The sequence below is a fragment of the Macaca nemestrina genome, chromosome 16 (assembly GCF_043159975.1).
Source record: "Macaca nemestrina isolate mMacNem1 chromosome 16, mMacNem.hap1, whole genome shotgun sequence".
NCBI lineage: Eukaryota > Metazoa > Chordata > Mammalia > Primates > Cercopithecidae > Macaca > Macaca nemestrina.
Window position 1 is genome coordinate 92206605 of NC_092140.1, and position 12402 is coordinate 92219006.

At 38.0% G+C, this 12402-nt stretch overlaps 1 protein-coding gene and 1 long non-coding RNA gene across 20 annotated transcripts in view; one reads left to right on the forward strand and one right to left on the reverse strand.

The window, feature by feature from the left end:
• LOC105486013 (replication factor C subunit 3) overlaps positions 1-12402 on the reverse strand; it is a 701449-nt gene that overhangs the window by 256793 nt on the left and 432254 nt on the right. The window lies entirely within an intron of this gene.
• Positions 1-12402, forward strand: part of LOC105486011 (uncharacterized) — a 261312-nt gene that overhangs the window by 214188 nt on the left and 34722 nt on the right. For 14 of the 16 annotated variants that reach the window (XR_011615056.1, XR_011615065.1, XR_011615062.1 and 11 more), the window contains one exon: positions 11559-11745. The exons of 1 other annotated variant lie outside the window; for it this stretch is intronic. This is a non-coding gene — a long non-coding RNA (uncharacterized lncRNA). The remainder of the gene's footprint in view (positions 1-11558; positions 11746-12402) is intronic. One more of the 16 variants, XR_011615059.1, reaches the window with a different exon arrangement.

A 12402-nucleotide genomic window follows, 5' to 3' on the forward strand; every position in this document is an offset into this window, starting at 1 on the left:
CTGTTTTTCCTAGGACAATCCCTTAGAAATTATAATCTTTCTGCATAATACTCCCAGAAGACCTCCCCTTATAATTTATTAGCTGAAATTGTGTCACCGCCAATGGCAATGTAATCATTTTAGAAAAGAAATCAACTCCATTCCTAGAACTGGAAGTTATATCTTCTTCCATTGAAACACATGACTGTACTGGGGAAGGAATGGCTAGGCAAACAAAATCAACTTTCTATAAAAAAAGGTATGGTATTGAGATAGGATACTAGTAGGCATCCAACAATGTCCAAAGCTCAAATGTCCTGGCTTTACTAGGCATTGCCAAATTGTACTTCAAAGTATAGATACCAACTTAAACTCCCACTCCTAATATCTGAGAGTTCCTATCAAACATCCTCTCCAGCACTTGGTATATTTAGGTATCACATTATTGCCAGTTTATAAAGTATGAACTGTTTCATTATTGCTTTACTTTTCCTGATTACTTTTCATGGTTTCGGATGTTCCCTTTTTTTCTATGAAGTTTTTGGTTTTTTTTTTTTTTCGTTCCATTTGGCCACTTTTCCATCCAGTAGTCTTTTTTTTGTAGCGATATGTAGGAAACCTTTATATTTCTGTACACTGTTCCTTTGTCAATATAGATTACAAGTATCTTCCCTCAATCTGTTTTTTCTCTTTTAACCTTGTTTATGTAAATATGAAATTCCAAAGTTATTGGAGACCAAGGTTAGTGAGGAAGAAAGATAAAAGCATAATAGGTATAGTAGGATCCAGGAACATCAAATTTTAAATGTTTGAAAGTGGGTCATTCTGTGTACAGTAGAAGACCAAAACTTGGGAAGTAAGGTGCTGAGATAGAAAGGAGAATTTATGGGATGGTCAGTGAACTGTGAGACTGGGTATCTAATTTGCTGAGCACCTACAATGTGCCAGTTTCTGTCTTACGTGCTTTAGATGTATTAGTCAACTTAACCTTTGCAACAATTCTGTGAGATGAGTGCTGTTATTACATCCCAGATCTGCAGATAAGGAAACTGAGGCATAGAGTAATGTGGTAACAGGCACAGAGAGAGTAGATAATGTTTTCCGAGCCACCCAGTAGGTAAGAGGTTGATTATACTTTCAACTCATTAAGTTGGATCCAAAGCCTATGTTCTTAGCTTCTGTTTGTATAGTCTCTCATGTCTCATGTTTGCTGTTATGTTGATAAGATTTGGGAGAGAGAAACACAGAAAGAGCTGTCAAAGGCTTCTCCTGTATATAAGCAGTTGACAATGTGAATTTAGTTGTTTTTTTTAAGAATTTATGTTCTCAGGTTAAAATATTTTGGAAAAATAAGCATGTGAATTCCAAAGTTCTTCTTTGATTCAAAACCAGTTACTTTTCCCCCTTTCACCCTCCCTCCCTCCCTCTCTCCTTTCCTTCTTTGCTGTGTTCACACTATTTAAATATGCTTTACAAGTTTTCAATATTAAACTCTATTATCATCACCATTTTGCCTAGTATCGTAAGCACAATTCATTAGCAACTTCAGATGTGAACACAGCCAATCGACTGAAGTAGTCATGAAATAGATAATTCTTTGTTTAAGTATGACATTCTGTCCTTTCATCTTTAAGTCTTTTACTATCCTCATTTGGATTCAGAAAAGTGAAGGAAACATTAAAAGCCTCTGAGTTTTCAACATCTCCTGTAAACAGCATTCCCTCTTCATATAATAAAGGAATATTTTTTCATTTTTATCATTATCCCCCGATAAAAAACAATATTATGATATTTTCAGATCTAAAACCCCAAAATCACCATAAAGAGAATGAGACTTGAAACTAATGACTAGGCAATGGCAGCCTCCTTCAGCCTGAGAGCTGGACTAAGCACAGACAGCAAGACTCAGAAGGCCAGGGACATCAGACGGGTTTGGCTTTTCTACGTTCCGCCTATCTGTCTAAAATCACAATTGTCACTGTCACTCGCTGGTCTTTACACACATTCTCAGTTTGAGTGAAAAATTGCCACATATGGGTAAAGCGAAGAAAAGCAGCTGTATCACTTGTATCAGGAAGGTGTCTCAATTAAGAGACACCAGGAATTACTTTCAAATGCCCCTTCTCCAATATATTTGAAAGGACTCTCAGGAGGTCAAGTCCACTGATGAGGATAATGATCTTGCCAACCTGAGCCATGTCGCTCAGGTTTGTTTTCAAACTCTAACAGAGTGGGAGTAACTAATCAGGAAGATTTGAACTAGACATCTTCCCCTGGGATAACTAAACAAAAATAGAGGATAATGAGGCTGAATTAGTTTTGTTGTGGGGAACAATTGTAATATCTTCTATCACTCATTGTCAAAATATTCCCATTATGTAAAGAAGTATGTGATTTGCTTCTATCAGATAATTGCTTGGTTGTTCTGTTGTCTTTTTCTTCTCCTCTAAACAGATTTTAAATTTTGTGAAGGACAAGGATTATGGTTTATATTCTATTTCATTTCTATACACACCACTACTCCCTTCTACCTGTTCTTCCCACTGTCAAGAAAAATTGCCCCTTCTGCTTTCTATAACCCAGACTTCTCTTTACACTAAGTCTGAGTGCAGATAGACTCCATCAAGAACAGACTGATAATTACTCCCTAGGCATTGTTTAGTAAACAATGATCAGAATTGGCTCCCTGATATTTTAGTGCACTATTGACTTATTTCTAACTTCAGAAGTTAAAACCAAAATGCAATTCTCCAGAAAAACTTAACACACATACAGACACCCCCCACCGACACACACACACATGGATGCACACAGAAAGAGAAGATAATAAAGTCCTGAAATAATTCAATTCACTTTAAGAGTTTGTTAAACCTTTAGTGTGTGATAGACATTGTGCTAGGGGCTGTCAATGATACACATTTGAATTACACCTGGCTCGAACCTGTAGGAATCCACCCTCTGGTAAATAAGACAGACAGGGACATAAACAACTCCAAGATGAGACAGTCTGTAATAAACACAACCCGGGAAAAATGAATAAAACATAAGACTGTCAATTATATACATAATTGCAGAGTTATTAAATCACTATGTCTACATAGTAAGCTATATAAATAGGCATTTCAACTAGACCATCCCTCTTTCCACACGTAGGAGTCAACACAGATCTATGTACTGGTTGGCTTTTCTTCTAAAATTATCACCTTGAAATGTGGTTTTATTTGTCTGTTTGTTTGTGCGATGTAGTCAAGATGAGTTATGTAATGTGGTTTTCTAAGTTGATTTGAAAATTGTACTATCTTTCCTGCTAAATTAGCACCTCTCTTTTAGAATGTCTTTGTTGCTCATTTTTCATTCTCAATACTTCCTCCATTCTCTCTGCTATTTTCAGTTTTTATATCAGTTTCTTCCCTTCATTCTATTGTTCCATTTCCTTCTTGTCCACTGTATCCTGTACTGGTAGTATTATTGCAGACACAATTCTTTAAAATTATTATCCAAATGATGGGAAAGGTAATTTTCTTTTGAAGAGGAAAATATTACCAAGAGGACAATAATCTCCATCAAAATAACACCTACCATTCTGGAGAGTGCTAGTTCTTAGAAGTAGGAGCAAGTGCATATTTTCCTTTTGAGCTTTCCATGGCTCCATTAACAACTGCTGGTCTTTCGGTATACTGAACAGTTGGCTAAGGCAAGAGCAGACACATGAACTAACTACTTTGGACCAGTGGAATTTTGGGCACGTGATAGAAATCAAAATGTACTCACTGATTGGTAACTGAACTCCTCTGGTAAGAGAAACATAGTAAAAGTATGTAAGCACCCACTATTTCAGATTGTAGTCAATTACCTAATACCTTATTTATATGTAGTTTTTTATTTGATCCCAATTGCAAGGCTGTGAGATAGTCTAGGTCTGGAATTTCTGCTTTTCACAGAGAAACAGGCTGAGGTCCAACAACATAAAGTGATACGATGGCTGTCTCTGAGCAACTGGCACAAGGGTACTGGTCCTTGGACTAAAACCCATTGCTGTTTAAACCTAACATTTAAACATCAATTTTTTTTTTTTTTTTTTTTTTTTGAGACGGTGTGTGGCTCTGTTGCCCAGGCTGGAGTGCAGTGGCGCGATCTTGGCTCACTGCAAGCTCCACCTCCCGGGTTCACGCCATTCTCCTGCCTCAGCCTCCCGAGTAGCTGGGACTACAGGCGCCCGCCACCACGCCCGGCTAATTTTTTGTCTTTTTAGTAGAGACGGGGTTTTACCGTGTTAGCCAAGATGGACTCGATCTCCTGACCTCATGATCTGCCTTCCTCGGCCTTCCAAAGTGCTGGGATTACAGGCGTGAGCCACCGCGCCCGGCCCCCCACATCGGTTCTAATGTTTAGAACTTGAGGGAGATACCTTGTAGTCATTAAAAAAAATTTTTTTTCTTAATTTGGTTACATTGGCATATATATTTATGAATTACATGAGATATTTTGATATAGGCATGCAATGTGTAATAATCATGAAGCGGCATCACTGTCTAGGGTAAATATCCAGGCTTTATCATCTCATGCCAAGAGGATTAATGGCATGGACACGTGGGTGGAATGGAAAGTTTAATAGGAAGAATAAAGGAGAGAAGAGAGCAGCTCTCTCGCTTTTGCGAGAGAGAGGAGTCCGAAAAAGGGAAAAGTGGCGAACTGCAGCCTATTTTATAGGCAGGCTTGAGGACATGATGTCTGATTTATGTAGGGCTCACAGACTGGTTTGACCAGGCGTGACGTTTACATAGTGCCCGGGGAAGGCTGTTCGCCCTGCCCTGATCTTATCATACAAATGGGCTGGCCGGGCGCGGTGGCTCACGCCTGTAATCCCAGCACTTTGGGAGGCCGAGGCGGGCGGATCACGAGGTCAGGAGATCGAGACCATCCTGGCTAACACGGTGAAACCCCGTCTCTACTAAAAATACAAAAAACTAGCCGGGCGAGGTGGCGGGTGCCTGTAGTCCCAGCTGCTCGGGAGGCTGAGGCAGGAGAATGGCGTGAACCCGGGAGGCGGAGCTTGCAGTGAGCTGAGATCCGGCCACTGCACTCCAGCCTGGGGGACAAAGCAAGACTCCGTCTCAAAAAAAAAAAAAAAAAAAAAAAAAAAAAAAAAAAAGGGCTTTCCACTTGTCTGCTCCTTACTATACACGTGGCTAGCCAAAAGAGAAGATGAAGCCACCATTTTGAACATGCCTACCCCCTGGTAGTATATTCCTATGGGCACAACTGCTGGTATTAACCCATGCAAGCTTCCCGCTTGCTTGTTTATGTCTGAAGCTCGATTTCACAGGATGTTCTTTGTTAGAAAAGAAAATAATTTTGGAGCTGCTTTTCATTAAAAGGAAAACCTTACTGAGGACTTCCGTACCCTTACTATTTGCCTAAGTAATTTCTTTTTAACTCCTGTATCAATCGCATCAGGGTAAATAGGGCATTCATCACCTCAAGCATTTATCCTTTGTGTTTAAAACTATTCAATTATACTCCTCTTGCTATTTTAAAATGTGCAATTAAATTGTTTTTTACTGTAGTCACCCTGTTATGCCAGCAAACATTAGATCCCATTTATTCTATTTTTTTGTACCCCTTAACCACCCTCCCTTTCCTCACAGCCCACTCACCCTTCCCAGCCTCTGGTAGTTATCCTCCTACTCTCTATCTCTGTGAATTCAATTGTTTTAATTTTTAGCTCCCACAGATAAGTGAGAACATGCAATGTCTGTCCTTCTGTGCCTTATTTCACTTAACATAATGATTTCCATTTCCAACCATGTTGTTGCAAACGACAGCCTCCCATTCTTTTTATGGCCGAATAGCACTCCATTGTATATATGTATCACATTTTCTTTATTCATTCATCTGTTGATGAACACTTAGGATGCTTACAAATCTTGGCTATTGTGAATAGTCTTTGATATCTGATTTCCTTTCTTTCAGGTTTATACCTAGCAGAGGGATTGCTGGATCATATGGTACCTCTATTTTTAGCTTTTTGAGGACCCTCTAAACTGTTCCTCAAGGTGACTATAGTAATTTACATTCCCACCAACAGTATCCAAGCGTTCCCCTTTCTCCACATCCTTGCCAGCGTTTATTATTGTCTGTCTTTTGGATAAATGCCATTTTAACTGGGGTGAGGCGATATCTCACTGTAGTTTGGATTGCAATTCTATGATGATCAATGATGTTGAGCATCTTTTCGTATACCTTTTGCTGTTTGTATGGCTTCTTTGAGCAATGCCTATTCAAGTACTTGCCTGTGTTTTAATCAGATTATTAGATTTTTTTCCTATAGAGTTGTTTGAGCTCCTTATGTATTCTGGTTATTAATCCCTTGTCTTATAGGTAGTTGCAAATATTTTTCCCACTCTGTGGGTTGTTTTTTCACTTTGTTGATTGTTTTTTTTTTTTTGCTGTGCAGAAGCTTTTGAACTTGATATGATCCTATTTGTCCATTTCTGCTTTGTTTTTGGTTGTAGTTGTTGTTGTTTTGTCTGTGCCTGTCAGGTATTGCCCAAGAAGTCTTTGCCCATTCCAATGTCCTGGAGAGTTTCCACAATGTTTTCTTGTGGTAGTTTCATAGTTTAAGGTCTTAGATTCAAGTATTTAATCCATTTTGATTTGATTTTTGTGTTTAAGGTGAGAGATGGGTATCTAGTTTCCTTCTTCTGTATATGGATATCCAGTTTTCCCAACACTATTTATTGTAGAGACTGTCCTTTCCCCAATGTATGTTCTTAGAATCTTTGTCAAAAATAAGGTTCACTGTAGATGTATGAGCTTATTTATGTGCTCTCCATTCTGTTCTACTGGTCTATGTATCTGTTTTTATGCCAGTACCATGTTATTATGGTTACTATAGCTCTGTAGTGTAATTTCAAGTCAGGTAATGTGATTCCTCCAGTTTTGTTCTTCCTGCTTAGGATAGCTTTGGCTATTCTGAGTCTTTTGTAGTTCCATATAAATTTTAGGATTTTGTTTTTGTGAAGAATGTCATTGGCATTTTGATAGGAATTGTATTAAACCTATAGATTGCTTTGGGTAGTATGGACATTTTAACAATATTGATTCTTCCAATCCATGAACATGGAATGTTTTTCCATTTTTGTGTTTCCTCTTTGATTTCTTGCATGAGTGTTATATGGTTTTCACTGTGCAGATATTTTGCTTCTTTTGTTAAGTTAATTTCCGAGTATTTTATTTTATTTGCAGCTATGATAAATGGAGTTACTGTCTTAATTTCTTTTTCAGATTGTTCCCTGTTAGCATATAAAAATGCTACTAACTTTCATGTGTTGATTTTGTGTCCTGTAATTTTACAAATTGTCAGTTCTAATAGTTTTGGGTTTTTTGGTGGAGGCTTTTAGTTTTTCCATATATGAGATCATATCATCTGTAAACAAGGAAAATTTGAATTCCTCCTTTCCAATTTGGATGCCCTTTATTTTTTTCTCTTGTCTGATTGCTCTAGCTGGAGCTTCCAGTACCATATGGAATAATTATGGTGACAGACGGCATCTTTGTTGTGTTCCAGATCTTAGAGAAAAGGCCTTCAGTTGTCCCCCATTCAGTATGATGCTAGCTGTGTGTCATAGGACACACAAAAGTTGTATATGACTTTTGTTATGTTAGGTATGTTCCCTCAATACCAGTTTTTCAGGGTTTTTATCATGAAGGGATGTTGCACTTTATCAAATGCTTTTTCAACATTAATTGAAATGGTCATATGGTTTTTGTCTTTCATTCTGTTAATATGATGTATCATATTGATTGATTTGCATAAGTTGCAACTTTCTTGCATCCCTGGGATAAATCCCACTTGGTCATGATGAATGATCTTTTTAATGTGTTGTTGAATTCAGTCTGCTAGTATTCTTCAGAGAATTTTTACATCAATATTCATCCATGATATTGGCCTGTAGTTCTTATTTATTCATGTGTGTTTGTCTGGTTTTGGTATCAGGGTGATAGAGGCCTCACAGAATAACTTTGGAAGTATTCCCTCTTCCACCACTTTTAAGAATAGTTTCAATAGAATTGGTATTTGTTATTTTTAAATGTTTGGTCCTTTAAAGTCAGCTCATAGGCTTTTTTGTTTTTGTTTTTGTTTTTAATTACTGGAAGTCTTTTGATTGGAATTTAGATCTTGTTACTTGTTATTGGTCTGTTCATGTTTTGAATTTCTTCCTGGTTTAATCTTGGTATGTGTCTAGGAATTTGTTGATTTCTTCTAGATCTTCAAATTATTGGCAGATAGTAGCCATAGTAGCCCCTAATGATCCTGTGAATTTCTGTGGTATCTGTTGTAATGTTCCCTTTTTACCCAGGATTTTATTTATTTGAATCTTCTTTCTCTTTTTCTGAGTTAGTCTGGCTAAAGGTTTGTCAGTTTTATTTAGTTTAAAAAAAACACAAATTTTTAATTGTTCTCTTCATTTCTATTTCATTTATTTCTTCTCTGATTTTTATTATTTATTTTATTCTACTAATGTTGAGTTTGGTTTGCTCTTGCTTTTCTAGCTCTTTAAGATGCATCATTAGGTTGTTTGGGAGTTTGATGATTAAATGCTTTGAGATACTCTTATTTGGGTTAAATTTGCTTGATGTTCTGTAACCTTCTTGTACTTGGATCTTCGTATTGTTCTTTAAGTTTAAGAAGTTCTCTGTTATTATTCCTTTGAATAAACTTTCTACCCCTATCTCTTTCTCTACCTCCTGTTTCAAGGTGATGACTCTTAGGTTTTCCCTTTGAGGTTATTTTCTTGATCCTATGGGTGTGCTTCATTGTTTTTTATTCTTTTTTTCTTGGGTTTCCTGACTGTGTATTTCAAAATAAACTGTCTTCACACTAATTCTTCTGTTTGATCAATTCTGTTATTGAAAGACTCTGATGTCTTCAGTATGTCAATTGCATTTTTCAGTTCCAGAATTTTTGCTTGATTCTTTTTAATTATTTCCATGCCTTTGTTACATTTATCTCATAGAATTATAAACTTTTTATCTGTGTTATCTTGAATTTCTTTGAGTTTCCTCAAAACAGCTATTTCGAATTCCCTGTTTGACAGTTCACATACCTCTGTTTCTTCAGGATTGGTCCCTGGTGCCTTATTTCATTCATTTTGTGAGGTCATGTTTTCTTGAACGGCCTTGATACTTGTGCATGTTCTTTTGTGTCTAGGCATTGAAGACTTAGGTACTTACCATAGTCTTCACAGTCTAGGCTTGTTTGTACCGGCCCTTCTTAGGAAGGCTTTCCAGGTCTTTGAAAAGAATTGGGTGTGGTGATCTAAGCTGCATCTGCATTAGGGGGCACCTCAAGCCCAGTAACACTACGGTTCTTGCAGACTTGTAGAGGTACTGCCTTATGGTCTTAGACATAATCTGGGAGAATTCTTTAGATTATTATGCAGAGAATCATGTTCTCTTTCCTTACTTTATCCCACAAAAATGGAGTCCGTCTCCACGTTCTGAGCCACCTGGAGCTTTGGGTTAAGAAACATAAGCACCTCTGTGGATACAACCACTATGACTGCACTGAGTCAGACCTGAAGCCAGCACAACACTGGGTCTCACCCAAGGCCTGCTGTAACCACTCCCTGGCTATCAACTGTGTTTGCTCAAGGCTCTGGGGTTCCACAATCAGCAGATAGTGAAGCCTGACAATCCTGTGTCCATCTTTCCAGGTGGCAAGTTACCCCAGGCTCCGGGCATGTCCTGAGGTGCCATCCAGGAGCCAGGGACCAGAGTCAAAAACCTTAGAAATTTACCTGGTGTTCTATTGTACTGTGGCTAAGCTGGCACACAAACCCCAAGATGTGGTCCTTCTCACTCTTTCATCCCCTTTCCAAAGCTAGAGGAGACTCACCCCATGGCTGCTGCCCATGACAGGCACATAGAGTGCTGCCAAGCAACCTCCATTGTTCCCTTAAGACTCAAGGGCTCTTAAATCAGGTTGGCATATTCAGTTGATTACTGATTAGTGCATTTGTGTGAGTAAATTATTCAAGGTTGGTGAAAGAAACATGTGAAAGAATTAGAGACAACAGTACTCAATGCTCTTACAGAACTGGGAGTAGTGCGTATTCCCTCCAGTCAGTTGGAAAAACTTCATGATTCATACGGTATTGGTAGAGTGCACAAAAGAGTTTTGCTTTAGTATTGGAGGATAATTATATCTAGGCTCACTAATGCCTGTAACAAATATTACAAATTAGACCCAAAGGGATCGAATGATTTCAAAGTAACTTAATATATTCTAGTACAAAAGTGAAGATTATTCATAATATGTGGTCTTTTATGTCTGGCTTCTCTCACTTAGCATAATGTCTTTTTTTTTGAGATGGAGTCTCACTTTGTCATCCAGGCTACAGTGCAATGGTGCGATCTCAGCTCACAGCAACCTTCGTCTCCTGGGTTCAAGGGATTCTCTCACCTCTGCCTCCTGAGTAGCTGGGACTACAGGCACATGCCAACATGCCCAGCTAATTTCTCTATTTTTAGTAGAAATGGGGTTTCACCACGTTGGCCAGGCTGGTCTTGAATTCCTGACCTGAAGTGATCCATGCACCTCGGCCTCCCAAAGTGCTGGGATTACAGGCGTGAGCGACCATGCCCAGCCAGCATAATGTTCTTAAGGTTCACCCATATAGTATTATGTATTGATACTTCATCCCCTTTCATAGCCAAGTATTATTCCATTGTACGAATAGACCACATTGGTGTATCTACTACCAGTTGAGGGATATATGGTTTGTTTCTACCTTTTGGTTATTATGGATCATATAGCTATGAACATTTATGGACACATTTTGGGTGGATGTATGTTTTCATTACTTTTGGATGTATTCCTGGGAGTGGAATTGTTGGGTTAAATGGTATGTTTAACTTTTTAAGATACTGCCAGACTGTTTTTCAAAGTGGCTGCACCATTTTACATTCCCTCCGGCAGTGTATTAGGGTTCCGACTTCTCCACATCCTCACCAACACTTCTCGTTATCTCTATGTTATGATAGCTGTGCTAGTGGGTAAGAAATGGTATCTCATTGTGGTTTTTACTTGCATTTCCCTTGACTAATGATGTTTAGAATCTTTTCATGTGCTTGTTAGCCTTTTGTATGTCTTCTTTGGAGAAATATCTACACAGATCTCTTTTAATTTGGATATTTGTCTTTTTAACATGTGAGCCCACTGACTCTTTGATCCATAACTAAGGATTGTCAGAAGGGCCATTGGAATTCTATTGGAGCTATTCTTTGTTATTCATTTAGTAAATAAAAAACCATTTCAATATCCCTGAGGAAATCATAGAGATTAGGACCATCATCAAATACTGGGAAGATGCACAGGTATAGAATCTTACTGTATTTCCATTTAATTGTCTAGTATGAATAGTACAAAATAGGTGAATCTAGTAGTATAACACTGGACCACTTAAATGAGTGTACCTCCAATTGGATTGGACATTATTGATACGGTTATAATTGTTGAACACCTGATATACAACCTTTGATCTTGTTTATTCTTTTTACTTTGCTCCAATAAGCAGGGAACAACAGAAATTTGCTTTCATTTGAAGGATGTTTAACTCAGGCACATGTGAACCTCCTAGTTTTGGACTTCAGTTAAGTCAATATGGACCTTGGCTTTCTCAGTCTAGCATTTTGATGACATCATGCTAATAGGTCTTGGAAAGCAAGTGTTTTTAGTACACTGGATGCCTTGGCAATAAGGTAAGAAATAATTTCTTCGTGAAATTTGTGGCATTCCAGTAGCCAGGGACATTTTGGAATATCTCCTCCAAAATGAAAAAAATCAACTGTGCTCTATATCAAGAAGCTAGGTGGCCTTACTTGGATTTGGGAAGCGATATGAACTATATTTGTATTTGATGTTCAAGGCATTTTCTGGGAAACAAAAGTTCTTCTGTTTTAAGAGTCTAGAGCAAGAGAAAATTTTCAACAGGTCTAGACTATGGTATTCAACCTTTATGACCCTGTAGGTTCAGTGTTGTTTGAAGTGTTTGTGCCAGATTGTGATGCTGTGTATAGCCTGTGGCAAGCCTCTACAGGGAAGTCACAGAAGACTCATATTTTTAGAACAAAGCTATGGCCTTTTGCAAGTATGTAATATTGTCTCAAGAAACAGTTCCTAACTCATGGTGAATTTTAGTCAGCATGCAAATCTGGACTTCATTGGTTTAGATATTTTAGTCCCAAAGCAAAGACTGCTTTTAACAGGAAACATAGCCATGATACTATTGAATTAGGAAGTTGAGAATACTTCTTGGCCATTTGTGTCCATGATCCATCAGAAATTAAATTGATATTTTAATACTCAAAGAACACTGGCCATCTAATGTTCTTGCCAAATGCAGGGGCAATGTGGTA